The sequence below is a fragment of the Homarus americanus genome, unplaced genomic scaffold, assembly GCF_018991925.1.
Source record: "Homarus americanus isolate GMGI-L3 unplaced genomic scaffold, GMGI_Hamer_2.0 scaffold32960, whole genome shotgun sequence".
In the NCBI taxonomy this organism is placed as follows: domain Eukaryota; kingdom Metazoa; phylum Arthropoda; class Malacostraca; order Decapoda; family Nephropidae; genus Homarus; species Homarus americanus.
The window spans coordinates 13,976-29,581 of NW_024719395.1; the positions used below are offsets into that span (position 1 = coordinate 13,976).

Consider the following 15,606-nt stretch of genomic DNA (forward strand, 5'->3'; position numbering starts at 1 on the left):
TAAGAACCAATGGAATGGAAATGGTTCCAAAAGCCATGCATTAAACTTCTGTTGTGATTTTAGTGGAATGTGTATTAGTATTTCCTTATGTGTTAAGGATGCCTCCAATAAGAGGTAATAGTATTCTCCGTCATGCTCCTGAAAAATAGAAGTTAGATGATAGGCAGTTTCAGCTATATGTTAGATACCAGCGTGCTAAACGCCCTGATAAGTTCTTCCCATGAAATAGTTCTGTCACGGCTACATGATCTGTGTGGACTGTGATCGGATATTCAAAAATGAGATCCCGAAAATGCTTGAGAGCCCACACTACAGCTAATGCTTCTAAGTGAGTAGCTGAATAGTGTGTTTCTGCATCGTTGAGGGTGCGACTGGCGTATGCTATTACCCGCCACTTTCCTCGATGATCAGTTTGCATGAGCACTGTCCCTAGCCCTTGGCTGGAGGCATCAGTACACATGGTAAATGGTTTGGTGTAGTCCGGATCGGCCAACACTGGAGCGTTCATTAAGGCGCTCTTGGGGGCATTAAAACTGTCCTCTTGTTCTTTGTTCCACTTATATTCTACGTCCTTTTGGAGGAGTTTAGTGAGTGGTGATGCTAATTTGGCATAACCTTTAATGAAAGCACGGTAGTATCCTGATAATCCCACTGTGTGTATACGCCTGCCATCCACTACTTGTCTGAGGAATTGGATTCTGGATTTAAGATATTCACATTTGAAATGATTCCCTTTCAATCCAGCAATTTGTAGCTTTGTGAAGACTTCTTGTAGGTTCTTTAAATAACTTTGTAAATCTTTGCTTATTATGATAAGATCATCTCGATAGGAATAGACTGTGTTACCTATCATTCCAGCAAACAAGGTGTTTATCATTCTTTGGAATGTTAGCGGCGCATTTCTCAAACCAAATGGCATTCATAAGAATTCGAAATGTCCCATAGGCGTACTGAATGCAGTTATCTTGCGGGAATCCTCATGTAAGGGAAGCTGCCAGTACTCGCTCAGTAAATCTAGGTTACTGAAGACGGCGTTGTCTTTACCTAGTGACTGTAGTAAGTCACTTAGGACAGGCATTGGGAACCTGTCTGGTACAGTTGCTTGGTTCCCTCGTTAAAAATTTATGACTGGTCTCCATCCTCCATCTTTCTTGGGAACTAGGAATAGAGGCGAGCTCCATGGTGATGAGGAAGGTTAGACGTTACCTCTTGTTCCACCATTTGTTGAACCATTTGTTCAACTAACGCTCTTTGACTGTGGGATAGCCGATATGCTGGTACAGTATGTAGATCGGGTGAGTGTCCGGCTTGAGTGGAATGTAATGGGTTGTCAACGTTGTTTTACCTTGAGGGTTCCCCAGGCAATGCTAACTCGGCTAGTAATTATAAAATATCACGTTTGCCTTGAGGATGATTGACTACTTTCACGAGTGGTGTTATTAAGCTCTACTTCATCTACAGTACGTGGTTTTTGGTCAATTCCCTCTGTGCTATACTACCTATTGGTAATTCTATTGGTTCTATGACAACTGCTTTGTTGTAAACAAGGAAATGACCTAAACAACATCCCTTTCTTAAGGTTATGGGTCCCCCAGTTCTATTGAGAAAGAGGACATCTGTGAGACTACCTATTCTAACAGTGCTCAAGGTAGACTCAAGTGACAAACCTTTCACTCGTGAGCTTTTACTCAGACACACAACATCTGTTCCTTCACTCACATTCGGCAAATGTACTGTGGCTCTAGTTAGTTCCTGGCTATGTAACCGTTGTACACCAGTTAACACAGCAGGTGTTAAAATCCAGTTCTCGCCGCTTTCATCCCGAATGTCCTTTAAGCTACTCGGTGGAGTTTCGTGGAGTGACTCCATAACTAATTGCTTCTGTGCAATAGACTCCCCGCGCCTGTTGAGGCAGTTATTACACGAACACCCGAGGCACGCAATGGATGTGAAGTTTGAGTTGTGTAATAAGTTTTACAGTTATGTGTTATGGTGTGATTTCTTGGCTGAACCTTAATGTTGTTCTGCTTTAGTGTGGGAAGACCGATTAACGCATTCGCCGGCAAAGAGAATGCATTTACTATATAGAAATCCGCCAGAAAAGCCTTACTGGACCTAGAAAAATGGATTGGCAGTGTTGTCAACCCCGCTATATCTAATTGGATTCCTGACATACCGGCCAGAGGAATGTCTGTAGGTCTTATTGGCCACTTATTAGGAGGATATCATCGCTGGAGTTCACTGAACGACTTTAATGAGATAACATTGGCACAGGCTCCCGTATGTATGTCTAGGGACCACTGATTGTTACCTATCCTCGCTGGTACAGTCAACACCTCCACTTTGTTTAACGCGGCGATTAATGAGCCGGTGATGAACGCTGTTTTCTTGAACCGTTGACGCTAACCCAGACCGTGTTGCTGGACGTGCACATCTTTCCCCGAAGGCTGTCTACTTGTCTCCCGTCAGTTTGCAAGCTCTTGCTTCATGGGCTGTAGTTACTTGCAGTCTTCTGTTTTATGGTATGGAGACTCATGTAGTAAACACCATTCATTTGGAGTGCCTTTAGTGTTTGTAGGCATTTTATGTGTTGTGTAGTGTCCTTGTAGACTTTTTGGTTTAGTAGGATACTCTGGATTTTTAAAGTCCAGGGAGGATCTTTTCCCTTGATCTTGCTGCGGGCTAGATGGGTCTTTGTCCTTTTGTCCTCCAAACCAACAATTAGTTGTGGCGTGTTCCTTACGTTTGCAGATTTTGCCAAAAGTTGCCTTTTTGGGTTTGGTTTCTGTGGTAGTTTGTTGTTGTTCCTTATAATTGGTTACAGGTGCTACTGACAGAGCCATAGGAGTAATTTCCACCGGATCAGAAATTTCTTCCACATAATCTACAAGCTTAGTCCCAGGTTTATATTCTTTCTTTCGCGCTGCCTTGCGTGTAGTTTCGTGTAGCACCATGATAAACTGTTGGAACTCAATGATCTTGGAGAAATTTTCCCTAGATATTTTTCGTTCATCATTATACCAATTTGAGGATGTCATGTAAGTTTTGAGATCCATCAGTGTGTGTGTCTGGCTAAAGCCTGTGTTTCTTGTGCGTCGTGAGCAAACACACTGGTACTTGTGTGCTCTACCATCTTGAAAATCCAAGTAAGCGCTCCTCCTTTTGTTCCTGAGCCGAGGAAGGATATGAATTGTTTCCTAAACGTTTGATAGTCGTGTTTGCTCATCAAAGGCTGAAGCGTACATCATTCTATCTGCTCAACTACCGGTTTTGACGTTGCTTCAGATGTAAGAGTTTATCCCCATCGTTAGTGACATTATTGTTTCTCATTACATCTTCGCACTTATGCAGAAATGTTAAGTTATTATAATCTGCATCTCCTGCAGTAATTTCTTGTACCTTGATGTTATTTGGAAGTACTTTCACAGTTTGACAGAGCGATGCAGTCTGTGGGTTAGCAGAACCACTTGTTGCCATTTTTGTTGTGTTAGTTAAAACACTATAGCATTATTAACAGGTAAAGGTAATGGGTAAGTGTTACCTGACCTTAGTTGTCTACTGTGTAAGTCCTCCAACTGAGATACTATGATATTTGCACAGCTAGCTAAGGAGTCAGTAGGTGTTAACTCTATTTGACTAATTTGTAGTATTTAATCACTAGCAATTTCCACTAGCTTCTGTGAATCTGTATGTAGCCATTGGGTTACTTGACCTTGGCTGATAAGAGGTAACTTAGTAGCTACATTTAAAAGTGTTTATGGGTTAAGTTTACAAAACCCAAATGGACTTTTCTCCATTTATTTATAAGAATAAACTCTGCACAGTCAACAAGGATGTCATCGTAATTAACACTGGAAGCTGTGAGTGTTAGTGAATAGACGGCAAGCTTATCTCGGATAACTTGTGAGTCAACGTCTATTCTTTGTGATGGTTGAGTGATAACTGGCCCAGAGCAGGTTACCCAACAGCTTAGTCTAGCTTTCTTAAGGCCCGTCCACACTATCGAGCAGTGCCCGGCGGGCACGAGCCAAATGTCTGTTATCAGGCAAAATTGGCGGGCAAACCAGCGGAGTGCCCGTGCCCGTCGTTGAGCGAAATCATGGTCTGCCTGCCTGGTGGTTTGCTGCCGGATATGGAGCGACGACTTTAAGTACTGCAAGTGTGATACGTGTATGTTCCCGGCTCGGTCCAGATGTCCAGTGTATAACCAAATAAGCTTATGCAATGTACATTATTGGCGTGACAATAAACAGGAGATTGTTTATGTAATGAGGACATTCGTGTGTGTTCTTCGTTCCTGCCGCTCTCCTCACTCTAGTCCCATAGCTTCCTGTCTATGCATATCATAATTCTAACATTATTCAATGAATTTTTATGTTACAAATCTCATCTGCAAGTAATCTTCCTTGAGTACTTCATACATGGCTTGACAAGCTGTAGGTATTGAGAGACAAACTTTGTTTTGATATCCTCGTTCTATACTGAAGTGACTTGTAGGTGCACAGTTGAAAGATATATGAGCGTTGCCTCTAGACGAGCCTCTGCAGATATACTCTCCTCATATTGGTATCCTGTTTTTTTTTATATGGTTCCACTTTCGTTAGAAGTTTGTCAAAGGTGTTGGGTCCATTCTCATGTAGTTGGTGAAGTCTTGCTCATGTCCATCTTGTCCATCTTGCAGTTCACGTAAAATCGTGGCATGACTTCCCAATACTTTTCTTCGACCTATCCACTCTTTGCACCATTCCCTTTTCTGCATTTGGTTCTTCTTTTTGCACAGCAATTATTATAGTACACAACTCTATGCTCTTCGCTTTAACTGTCCGGCGATTATTCCTGCGACACACCATGGTGATCGTACCGCACCCACCACTCGACCATCTACTAGCTACCGGCGCCCGACTATGACTGCCGCCAACCACCCCCGTGTGTACAACAACACACAGGCTTTGCCCGGGAAACGGACAAGGCCCGCCGGGCACTGCTCGATCGTGTGGACGGGGCTTTAGATCAGCGACTTGAGGCTGGATAAATACTGATCACATGTATGACACTCACTGCTCCTGAAAAATTATGGGGTGATGGAACTATATAAGACTGATGTATGTAACCCATATTCATATAAGTACTACTGTCTATTTGACAAGGGCTAATACGTGTAAGTGACTGACTATCTGAGTCTGAGTCACTAATATCCTATTTGAAACCCAATCATTTTGGAGGAGGTGACCATAAACAAGGATATGTATCTCTTTACTTGTAGTATAACACACTAAGTTGCCCACTCAAGGAGTAATGCAGCAGTATTTATAATGAGTTATGGAAATGAAGAGAAAGAATTAAAAGTATATACACTTTGTGTTAGTGTTTTCTTACTTTATAAATGTGTTAATTTAGTTTTGTTTTTAGGCCATTGTGCTTATAGTTTATTTTATATTGACTACATGTGAAGACTTCTAGATGTTCGCTTGTGTTTGTGTAGTCTATAAAATAATGATTGTTTGTGATCTACCTGACCGAAGAGTCCGTAGAGTTTTGACGCCGGGTGATGACGTCAGGAGTCGATGACGTCCTACTCTGAGAAGGATGACGTCACACGTCTTGCGGCGATCAACCTGGGGCTGACCTTGCTTGTGGTGATCAACCTGGGACTGACCTTGCTTGTGGTGATCAACCTGGGGCTGACCTTGCTTGTGGTGATCAACCTGGGGCTGACGCCTTTGTGGTGATCAACCTGGGGCTGACCTTGCTTGTGGTGATCAACCTGGGGCTGACCTTGCTTGTGGAGATCAACCTGGGGCTGACCTTTCTTGTGGTGATCAACCTGGGGCTGACCTTGCTTGTGGTGATCAACCTGGGGCTGACCTTGCTTGTGGTGATCAACCTGGGGCTGACCTTGCTTGTGGTGATCAACCTGGGACTGACCTTGCTTGATCAACCTGGGACTGACCTTTCTTGTGGTGATCAACCTGGGGCTGACCTTTCTTGTGGTGATCAACCTGGGACTGACCTTTCTTGTGGTGATCAACCTGGGGCTGACCTTGCTTGTGGTGATCAACCTGGGGCTGACCTTTCTTGTGGTGATCAACCTGGGGCTGACCTTTCTTGTGGTGATCAACCTGGGACTGACCTTTCTTGTGGTGATCAACCTGGGGCTGACCTTTCTTGTGGTGATAACCTGGGACTGACCTTTCTTGTGGTGATCAACCTGGGGCTGACCTTGCTTGTGGTGATCAACCTGGGACTGACCTTTCTTGTGGTGATCAACCTGGGGCTGACCTTGCTTGTGGTGATCAACCTGGGGCTGACCTTGCTTGTGGTGATCAACCTGGGACTGACTTCTTGTGGTGATCAACCTGGGACTGACCTTTCTTGTGGTGATCAACTGGGGCTGACCTTTCTTGTGGTGATCAACCTGGGACGACCTTTCTTGTGGTGATCAACCTGGGGCTGACCTTGCTTGTGGTGATCAACCTGGGACTGACTCTCTTGTGGTGATCAACCTGGGGCTGACCTTGCTTGTGGTGATCAACCTGGGGCTGACCTTGCTTGTGGTGATCAACCTGGGACTGACCTTTCTTGTGGTGATCAACCTGGGGCTGACCTTGTGGAGATCAACCTGGGGCTGACCTTTCTTGTGGTGATCAACCTGGGGCTGACCTTGCTTGTGGAGATCAACCTGGGGCTGACCTTTCTTGCTCACTGGAGAGACTCGATTGTTTAAGCAAGAGGTTGTCTGCTAGTCTGGAACCACGAAGACAACCCTCTTAATCTTGTGTTGTAGTTCTGGCTGTCTGTCTGGCTGTCTGTCTGTCTGTCTGGCTGTCTGTGTCTGGTTGGCTGGCTGTCTGGTTGGCTGTCTCTGTCTGGCTGTCTGGTTGACTGGCTGTCTGGTTGGCTGGCTGTCTGGTTGGCTGTCTGTCTGGCTGTCTGGTTGACTGGCTGTCTGGTTGCTGGCTGTCTGGTTGGCTGTCTGTCTGGGGTTGGCTGTCTGTCTGGCTGTCTGGTTGACTGTCTGTCTGGTTGGCTGTCTGTCTGGCTGTCTGGTTGACTGGCTGTCCGGTTGACTGGCTGTCTGGTTGACTGGCTGTCTGGTGGCTGGCTGTCTGGTTGACTGGCTGTCTGGTTGGCTGTCTGTCTGGTTGGCTGGCTGTCTGGTTGGCTGGCTGGCTGTCTGGTTGGCTGTGTCTGTCTGGTTGGCTGTCTGGTTGACTGGCTGTCTGGTTGACTGGCTGTCTGGTTGACATGGCTGTCTGGTTGGCTGGCTGTCTGGTTGGCTGTCTGTCTGGCTGTCTGGTTGACTGGCTGTCTGGTTGACTGGCTGTCTGGTTGGCTGTCTGTCTGGCTGTCTGGTTGACTGGCTGTCTGGTTGACTGGCTGTCTGGTTGACTGGCTGTCTGGTTGGCTGGCTGTCTGGTTGACTGGCTGTCTGGTTGGCCTACTGGCTGTCTGGTTGGCTGGCTGTCTGGTTGGCTGGCTGTCTGGTTGGCTGTCTGTCTGGCTGTCTGGTTGGACTGGCTGTCTGGTTGACTGGCTGTCTGGTTGGCTGTCTGTCTGGCTGTCTGGTTGACTGGCTGTCTGGTTGACTGGCTGTCTGGTTGTGTCTGTCTGGCTGTCTGGTTGACTGGCTGTCTGGTTGGCTGTCTGTCTGGTTGACTGGCTGTCTGGTTGGCTGGCTGTCTGGTTGGCTGTCTGTCTGGTTGGCTGTCTGTCTGGCTGTCTGGTTGACTGGCTGTCTGGTTGACTGGCTGTCTGGTTGACTGGCTGTCTGGTTGGCTGGCTGTCTGGTGTGGCTGTCTGGTTGGCTGGCTGTCTGGTTGACTGGCTGTCTGGTTGGCTGGCTGTCTGGTTGCTGTCTGTCTGGTTGGCTGTCTGTCTGGTTGGCTGTCTGTCTGGCTGTTTGGTTGACTGGCTGTCTGGTTGACTGGCTGTCTGGTTGACTGGCTGTCTGGTTGACTGGCTGTCTGGTTGACTGGCTGTCTGGTTGACTGGCTGTCTGGTTGACTGGCTGTCTGGTTGACTGGCTGTCTGGTTGGCTGGCTGTCTGGTTGGCTGGCTGTCTGGTTGGCTGGCCGTTAGCTGACTTCTACACTAAAACAACACTCAGGTAGGCTCGGTTCATGTCGGCTCCACTCGGTTCACCATGAGCTGTGTGCTGGGGTTAGGTCAGCAAGACTTTCTATCGTCTTTGTCACCATTGGATTTCTGTGTATACGTTTTGCAAGTGTTTATAACCGCTGTACACTTATTTACTTGAAAATGCTTTGTTTGATGATGATTCACTTAGGGTCACTTGGGTCATCAATACCGCACTACTGTAGTATTCGTCTCACTGTATAACCACCATATGTGATAGCTGTTTTGGTGTCACATTAATTGTTTTATTAAGTTCTGGAACTCTTGAAGTGGCTGGGTTTGATGTAAACACTTCTTGCTGTTTTTCCTTTATTGTCGAAGCAGCTATATACACAAATATAATCTGATAGAATAAATTATGAATTCTCTTCAGGAAAGTGTTGTGAATAACACTTTGAGATAACACCGGAGTTAAGTGTCTGATTTCCCTGTCCAAGTAGAAGTAATCAACTACCTTCTCTGGGCGTGAGAGAGCGAGCCGGCTGTTTGGTTAATCAGCTGACCTGCGCTCAACCTTTGAGAGAGTTGCAAGCCCAGTTGTCTGTCGTGAACAACATGTTGACTCACTTGGTGAATAAGTTGGTGTTATTCATTTGGTGAATATTTATATCAAACAAAGGTGCCGTTACAATATGAGCGATAGGGTTGGGTGTAAACGGGAGTGCCCAGTATAGGCCAATAGGTCTGCTGCAGGATGGGGTGAGGTCGAGGGGGTCGGAAGGAGACGTAGTTATGGAGCCCGTGGGTGAGACTATACTGCAGACCATCACAGTGTACAACAGAAGTGGAGGGGCGTTCACTTCAAGAATAAGCAGTGAACGTGAAGTGTATCAGGGTTCTTCGAGGCAGAGCACGTCAAAGACTTAACACTCAGGTCAATAGGTCACAAGAGCTGGTTAGACTTTTATATACACAGCAGCCAATTTGTTAAGTTATCTGTTCAGTGTAGAACAATTGTAGCCAGTATGGTGTGATCAGATTTTTCAAGTTGACTGTTTTTTTTCACTGTTTATCTAATATGTGTGTGTGTGTGTGTGTGTGTGTGTGTGCCATACAGAATCGTTAACAGATAAGTGTTTTCCTCAGGATGTTCACAGGGCAAGATAGGGCGGGACTGTACGGTTGACCTACCTGATGCCAGAGGTAAACAGATTTGCCTACCACCACCCTATGGCTGCCGCTGCGCCCCGGGGTATAAAGGACCACACTGTGACCAAGGTAACGCCTGCAGTCTAGTGTTATTTTGGCGGTATGTGTAGTAATTCTCATTGAGTTCTGTAAGATAATGAGGCAGAAAGTCAGATCATCAACTTGGTCACATATGGCAGCAGGGTCTACCATTCGACTACATTATGCTTCCAATATCTTCTCCTGATTACAGCTGCCCACTACTTACTACTAGTGTTAGTGAAATAAGGCGGGGATTAGGTTAGGTTAGTGTTAGTGTTAGGCTAGTTTGGAGTGATTAATCTTAAAGTGAAATATGCTGGTGGTTAGTGTTAGGATAGGTTAAGTAGTTAACCTCAAGGTGATCTCTAACATGATGTTTGTTGACAGAATGTGGGGATGGACGTTGGGGCGAGGGGTGCTCCAGGACCTGCAGCTGTGGCTACCAAGGATGTGATGTTCTCACTGGTCTTTGCCGGGGGTTAACATCTGCCTGTACCGGAGGTGAGTGAAGAGAGAGAGAGAGAAGAGAGAGAAGAGAGAGAGAATGGAGACCAGTACCTTTTAATACATATGTTTTTACATTGTGTCAATATCTTAGTTTCTCTTGCCAAAACAGTTAACACATATTACATATATATTATACACACACGCACGTACACACACACACACACACACACACACACTCTCACACACACACACACACACACACACACACACACGCTCACACACACACACACACACACACACACACACACACACACACACACACACACGCTCACGCACAGACGCTCACATACACACGCACGCACGCACACACGCTCACACACACACACGCTCACACGCACACACCCACACACACACGCTCCTTGACCACCGTAGGGTCAAGACCTATTCAGGCACTGCTCTCGCTACACAGCGGCCCCCTTGGCCAATGTCGGCCCATTCCCCAAGTCGCTCTCCCCGACCCATCCTCACCACCGGGATATCTACTGTACATAATCAAAAGTGACACTTTCGTTTCGGAAAGAAGTGGGATCAGTGTTGAACAGTGATGAACAGTGTTTAAGCTAGTTAATTCAGCACTAGACAGTACCAGTGAAAGCTGCACCCCACCAGTGAGATAAGCACCCCTGGAAACTAACCATCATCTTCTGACAAGGAGGTGTTAATCCGTCCACCCTGAGAACAACAGAGGGCCGGCCGGCTGTGCACCTGACTACGGGATAATACAACATCACCCAGCAGAGTGAGGTACTGTGACACTACCTCACACCACACGGTGTCCCCATGACCACGCGAGATCCTTCATATCAACACCCGAGGACGAGTTACTACACCACGTGAACACCTCACCACCTGGTGTCTCCATGACCACGTGAGGTCCCTCATATCAACGCCCGAGGACGACTTACTACACCACGTGAACACCTCACCACCTGGTGTCTCCATGACCACGTGAGGTCCCTCATATCAACGCCCGAGGACGAGTTACTACACCACGTGAACACCTCACTACCTGGTGTCTCCATGACCAGCCCACGCCCGGGCCATCAACTGTAAACTATAATAATTTATATGTTCAATCATTGTTCCTTCTTCTTTTAATAATGAAAGCTTTTTTTAAGCGACCCACCCACCCCATGTCTTTGTTTGTAATAAGTCATTTTTGTCTAATGTCCAGTATATTTTCAGCCTTCAGGCTGCCGACTTTTTCAATAAACCGTTAATTATTATTATGATTATTATTATTATTATTATTATTACAGTCTCACACACACGCACACACACGCTCACACACACACACACACACACACACACAGACACGCTCGCACACACGCAGACACGCTCGCACACACGCAGACACGCTCGCGCACACACACACACACACACACACACACACACTTCACTTCACTTACATCCTTGACCACCGAAGGGTCAAGACGTACCTGGCGCTCCTCTCGGAGCAGCCAGGTCAACTGTTAAGTTGGCCCATACCAACTCCCTCCCCTGAACCCTCCTCCCCACCGGAATATCAACAAGTTCTCGCCAGAAGTTACTATTTCATTTAGGAAAGGAATGGAACCAGTGTTAAACAGAGGTGAACAGTGGTGAACAGTGCTTAAGTCAGTGAGAACAACTCAACAGTAACAGTGGTACCCAAGTTGACCTTCACACAGTGAGGTCCCACGTACCCAGTGATAACGGCCCGTGAGACCCAACAACCAGCGATGTGTTAATCCGTCTACGATAGGAAGGCCTGGAACCACACCTCACTCATATAACACCATCTGTGAGGGAATTACTACACCACGTGAGGCCCCTCATAACACCATATGTGAAGGAGTTACTACACCATGTGAGGCCCCTCATAACACCATCTCTGAGGAAATTACTACACCACGTGAGGTCCCTCATAACACCATCTGTGAGGGAATTACTATTATTCACGTGAGGTTCTCTCATATAACACCTGAATATCTGTGAGGTGTTAGATGTTCTGGGTAATAAGTTCTATATACAGGAGAGAACACAAACACCTGTATAGTTTTGTAGGTTCGGTTTACTGGATAAGAGTATGTACACAGAGGTGGGCAGCACTCCTCACTAGCTAGGCTCCTGGTCAACTACCATAGACGACGTATGGCAAGTGATACATTAGCAGCTTCCATACGTCGCCAGGCACATTAATTAAGCGTGTGGGATATGGTAATAACATTGCCACACGCTGCTAGCTAGGCTGAATAAATATAAATGGAGCACATACATAATATACATACATACTACATAATCCAGCATACATAATATACATACACCTCCCTCCCCCCTATACGCTCATAGCAAAGTCTTGAGCGGACCTTTTCTTCTGGATCCGTTCTGAGCGTCGAGGGACTTCATCACTGGGAAGGGTATGGGACTCAACACTGGTGGCGGGGCCAGCAGAAGGCATTGTTACGGGGCGGAGAAAACGGCGGTTCCTCCACCACACACGACCACTGGGTAACCGCACCTGGTAGTCCCGTGACCTGCCGAGACCCATGACTACGCCTACTTTGTCCCAACGCAGGGAGGTCGGGTCCTGAACACGGACTTGGGTACCGACACTCAACCTGGGGAGAGAACGGGCGTGGTCGTTGTAGCGGGCGACGACGTCCTGAACACGTTCGGCGGCTCGGCGATCACAATCCTCTGTCTTAGCCTGCCACTCCTTGGAGAAGGATTGAGGGTGAGCAGGGACACAAGAACGAAGGGGGCGCCCATACAAAACCTGGGCAGGGGAGCGTCCGGTGTAGTTGGGTGTGTTGCGGAGTTCAAGAAGACCCCGGTCGAAGGCCTCGCAGTCAATATTCCCAGAAGGGGCCACCTTAAGGATGAGGTGCTTCAAAGATTTGACAGCAGCCTCAGCGTGGCCGTTGGACTGCGGGTAATGGGGCGATGACAACACATGCCGGACTCCCCATCGGTCAAGGAACACAGCAAAGTCCCGGCTTGTGAACTGAGGCCCTCCGTCGGTTCGCAGGCGTACAGGAACGCCCACGTCACGGAAGTAGTGGCGGAACTTGCTGATGGTGGCGGCAGACGTCGTGTCATTACCGCCCTTGATGACAACCGGCCAACCAGAGAGACGGTCGACGATAACCAGGAAGGACTTTCCTGACACACAGAAAAAGTCGGCCGACACAGACTCAAAGGGGCGGGTGGGGCTGTCGTCACTCATGAAGGGTACCTGCTGCTGGCTGGGTTGTAATACGTGGCGGGGCTTACACACCTGGACAGCATTGGAGATGTCGGGGTCGATGCCAGGCCGGAACACAGTCTGTCGTGCACGTCGTTTGGTGGCCTCAGCTCCACGGTGACTGTCGTGAAGGCGAGCCAAGGCGTGGGGACGTGATGCAGCAGGGACAACTACCGAAGGAGAGGTGTCACTGGCCAGAGGTAGGGGTAGGGCGGCAGCAGGGTAGTTGCTGCTCCCTTCGTGCACCCTGTTGGCGTGTCTTACCTCAAGAATAGGTTTGGGGAAGTCCTGGGGGATGATGGCCAACTCTTGACAATGTCTGTAGGACAGCAAGGGAGTCGGGACACCATTATGCACGTCAATCCAGGCCTGACACGACCTGTTGCCAAAGGTGACATGTGCATAGAGTGAACCCAGGGCTGGGGCCATCTGTGAACCATCTGCCGTGACGCAGAGGTGCTCGGGAGGCGGTCCTAGGTCGCTTGGAGAGAGCCCCAAGCATCGCAAATGCTGGGGACCGATGACTGTAGCATCAGCGCCGGTGTCGGGCAACATCTGAAGACGGGATGACACACCGCCGTAGGTCACGATGACGCTGATGTACTGGGGGGCTTTGGTCCTGGGATGCGAGGAGTACACCCTCCTAAAATGGGTCGGGCTTTGTCCCGGGTCGTCGTGCCTCTGATTTGGCGACTGTGGGCGGCCCTCACTGGTAGAAGGGCGCCGAAGCTTCCGCCGACGCTGTCCCTTGGGTTCGTGGGTAGGGCAACACTTGTCATAGTGGCCCAGACGACCGCACACATTGCACTGTACGTACTTAGCTGGGCACCGCACTGTGAGCGACCAGTGGCTCATACGGTCACAACTGTTGCAGGTAGACTGAGCAGCTGGACACACCTGTGTTCCGTGCTGCTTACCACAGTTGTTACAAAATGAACCGGGCGTGGACGTGGTGGGCGAAGGCGTAGGAGCAGACTTCTTGTCCTTCTTGTACCGGGAAACAGCGCGTACAGCTGTAGGGGGAGCTCGGATGGCAGAGGTGGCACACCTAGCAGCCTCATAGGAGCGACATATCGTCAACACATCCTGAAGAGAGGAGGAAGAGTCGAGGGAGGTGAGGCGTTGGACAAGTTCCTCGTCCTTAACACCCATCAGGATCACCTGCTTTAACTGGGTCTCCTCGCACTGCTGGTGGTGGCCTAAACATATATCTACCTCTTCCGAGGCTCTCTTAAGACGTACATAAAAAGCGTCAAAAGACTCACCCTCCATCTGTCTGCAGCTAAACAATTCCCTCCTGCGCAGAGCTTCATTCTGCTGTCCTTTGATGTGCCGTTGTAGAACGTCCAGTACCTCCTCTACAGACAGCGAAGAGGTTGGGGGTACCTGCAACGTATGTTCTAAGACACGCTGAACTTCCAAGGACAGGCACATACGCAGCTGGATGAGTTGTTTAGGCTGTGACAAACTCTGGAGATCCACCATTGTAGCATAATCAGCCCACCGCCGCCGCCATTCGCGAAAAGTCTGGAAATTTACATCAGGCTCCAAGATGGGCGGCGTTTGAGCTGCTGCTTTAGGTGGGGCTGGGGGGCGTGAAGGAAGCATGGATGAGGTATCTGAACCATTCAGTACCGAGGCAGTGTTAGAGCCAGGGGCTTGGTTAACAGTGAGGCGAGATATCAAGGCTTCAAACCGTGCACTGTCTTCCATTCTCCGTTGGTGGTCTCGTTCTGCCTCTGCTTGCCTTCTGTGCTCATCCGCCAAACGTCTGTGAGCTTCATCCTCGCGTCTCTCATCTCTCATAAACTTCATTAAGGCAATTATCTCTGGAGATAACGCTGAATGTTGAGGTGAAGGGCTGCGCGATGTTGTGGGAGCTGGGCCGGCCTGGTCATCCATCTCTGGGGGACTATCATCCGCTTGACTCATCCAGGCGCTGGGTCCACGGCTACGTAAGGCATGAGACATAACTACTTTATCTGTGTACTGTGTCTTAAATCAGTGTTGACCGGTCAGCCCGTCGTATCAACAAGATTTCAGACAAAAAAATTTAATTAAATACACAGATAAGTAGGTTATATATATAAAATATATATAAGGAACCGCGCGGTCAGCAAGTGTTAGTACATGTATGTGTGTGTGTCCCAGGCAGGCAGCGTCTCGCCCCAGCTGTGAGGGAGGGGGGTGGAGGCGGCGCTGTGAGGGAGGGGGGTGGAGATAGGAGTAGCTCAGTCGCTCTCTGTAAACGGTCAGAGGAGGGTGCGCTGAGCTCTACACCCCACAAATGCCCAGAACATGCCGTATACCTTGGAAATCCGTTCGAACAAGGTCACACATGAATGGCACGAAACACACAATGCACTAAACACTTCACAGAAAATCACTGTCACTGACACTGCTCAAAGTTGCGAAATTCTTCGAGGGATGACGCGGGGTTGACCCAAGGCGGGGATCCATCAGCCGGCTTTCCACAAACTTGCACTAATCACTCGTAATAATCCAGTAAAACTACGCACTGCGCCATGTTAGATGTTCTGGGTAATAAGTTCTATATACAGGAGAGA

At 48.3% G+C, this 15,606-nt stretch overlaps 1 protein-coding gene across 1 annotated transcript in view; it reads left to right on the forward strand.

Moving 5' to 3' along the window:
- The window catches only part of LOC121860064, a 58,744-nt gene that overhangs the window by 11,408 nt on the left and 31,730 nt on the right, over positions 1 to 15,606 (forward strand). Inside the window, exons 3-4 of the mRNA XM_042357077.1 lie at positions 9,223 to 9,354; positions 9,694 to 9,807. The gene's annotated coding sequence lies outside the window, so the exon portion shown is untranslated. The remainder of the gene's footprint in view (positions 1 to 9,222; positions 9,355 to 9,693; positions 9,808 to 15,606) is intronic.